This window comes from Bos taurus, chromosome 10 (genome assembly GCF_002263795.3).
Source record: "Bos taurus isolate L1 Dominette 01449 registration number 42190680 breed Hereford chromosome 10, ARS-UCD2.0, whole genome shotgun sequence".
Taxonomy (NCBI): domain Eukaryota; kingdom Metazoa; phylum Chordata; class Mammalia; order Artiodactyla; family Bovidae; genus Bos; species Bos taurus.
Window position 1 is genome coordinate 39,331,140 of NC_037337.1, and position 2,322 is coordinate 39,333,461.

Below are 2,322 nucleotides of genomic sequence, written 5' to 3' on the forward strand. Positions count from 1 at the left end.
AAATTTTAGAATCAGATTGTTGATATATATTTAAAAGAAAAATTCTCATTGGAATTTTGATATTACATTTAATTTCTAGTTTAACTTGTAGAGATGTGAGTTCTTAATGAGTCTTCAATGAATACAGAATAGCTTTTGCTTTATTTTGGCCTTCTTCGATTTATTTCAATAAATGCATAATTTTAAGCATATAGAAACCTACATGTGTTTTTTTTTAAGTTTCCATGTTACTCTTTCCATACAACTCACCCTTTCCTCCCATCTCCCCATGTCCGTAAGTCTATTCTCTATGTCTATTTCTCCATTGCTGCCCTATAAATAACTTCTTTGGCACCATTTTTCTAGATTCTGTATATATGTATTAGAATATGATATTTATCTTTCTCTTTCTGACTCACTTCACTCTGTATAATAGGTTCTAGGTTCATCCACCTCATCAGAACTGACTCAAAAGCTTCTGAATTCTTTTTCAGGTAGTTTGCCTATTTTGTCTTCATTTATTTGAACTTCTGTGTTTCCAGTTTGTTCCTTCATATGTGTAATATTTCTCTGCCTTTTCATTTTTTTTTTTTTTTTTTTAGTTAATGTGTTTGAGGTCTCCTTTTCCCAGGCTTCAAGGTTGAATTCTTTCTTCCTTTTGGTTTCTGCATTCCTAAGGTTGGTCCAGTGGTTTGTGTAAACTTCATATATATATGGTGAGATTTGTGCTGAGTTTTTGTTTGTTTGTTCGTTATTTCTCTGATGGGCAGGGCTGAGTGAGGTGGTAATTCTGTATGCTGTTGATTGGGTTTGTATTTTTGTTTTGCTTGTTGTTTAGATGAGATATCCTGTACAGGGTGCTACTGGTAGTTGGGTGATGGCAGGTCTGGTTTCCTTTGTGAGTTCTCACTATTTGATGCTGCCTAGGGTTAGTTCTCTAGTAATCTAGGGTCTTGGAGTCAGTGCTCCCACTCCAAAGGATTAGAGCTTGAACTCTTGAAGAGATGCTCCAACTCTTGGCCATCCTAGAGAGGGTTTGGTCCAGGGGCAGGATCCTCCAGGGCAGGACCATAGCTTGTCTGGAGCAAAATCCTGGAGAAGCACCTCACCGTGTGCAGCAGAGAGTGGGCAGAATATGGAAGCCTACCTGTGTTTTTAGTAAATATGTAAGTATTTTATTATTTTGGTTCTATTGAAAATGGTGGAGTTTTTGTCTTTAAAATATCTATTACTTATTTCTAGTATATAGAAATATAGTAACCTTTTATCTTGAAACATTTAAAAATTTACTTATTGGTTCAAAATCTGTAAGGATATCTGGGATTTTATATGGAGATAATCACATTTATGAAGAGAGACATTATAATTTGTTTCTTTTCAACCCCATATCCCTTTAATCTTAACTAAGACTTCCAGTATTATATTTCCTTGTTTCCAATCTTGGCTGAGAACTTTCCATCACCAAAATTATGATGTGTTTAATATGTTTATGTATGTCCTTTAATAAATTAAGGAAGTTTCCTTCTATTCCTAATATGTGGTTTTATTTTCATGAGTAGATATTGAATTTTTTTCAAATGTTTTTCTACACCTATTGAACTGATCATGATTTTTATTTTTTAATATGCTGCTAATATTGTTAACTTTATTGATCAGTTCTTGAATCTTGAACCAGACTTATAGTCTTAGGATAAACTCCCTTTTCTTATAATGTGTTATCCTTTTTATATGTTTTTTGGAATAAATTTGTCAAAATAGTTTGCAAAGAGTTTTACATCCATACTTAGCTGGCAGGGGAGATACCATGATCACGAAGGTGGTTTTCCCAGGGCGAGGCTTATCCATTGCACTCCGGATGTGCTGACCCCTGCGATTTCCCCAAATGTGGGAAACTCGACTGCATAATTTGTGGTAGTGGGGGACTGCGTTCGCGCTTTCCCCTGGAAAAAAAAGAAAAAAAAAAAAAAAGAGTTTACATCCATATTCATGAGGGATCTTGATCTGTGGTTTTATTATAATGTCTCAGTCTAGTATTAATATTATAATAGTGTTGATCTTATACAATTTGTTGGGAAGTGTTTTACTCTTTAATTTTATGAAAGATATTGTATGGCATTGGTGCTATTTTCCTTAAAAGTTTCATAAAGTTTACCACTAAATACCTCTAGTCTTAGGAGGATTTTTTTTTAAATAAGTTTTTCATTACAAATTAAATTTCTTTATCATTTGTCTATTGTCTTTTAGTAAGGTTAGATAGATTGTGTCTTTCCTAAAATCAGTCCATTTTAACAAAATTTTCATATTATGGAAAACCATTTTTAATAGTATTCTCTTACTATCTTT

At 33.1% G+C, this 2,322-nt stretch overlaps 1 non-coding gene across 1 annotated transcript; it reads left to right on the forward strand.

Moving 5' to 3' along the window:
• The first annotated feature begins 1,758 nt into the window (after positions 1–1,758).
• LOC112448627 (U1 spliceosomal RNA) lies at positions 1,759–1,922 on the forward strand. Its single transcript, XR_003037009.1, has one exon. It is a non-coding gene; the product is annotated as a U1 spliceosomal RNA (small nuclear RNA).
• Positions 1,923–2,322: the final 400 nt, after the last annotated feature.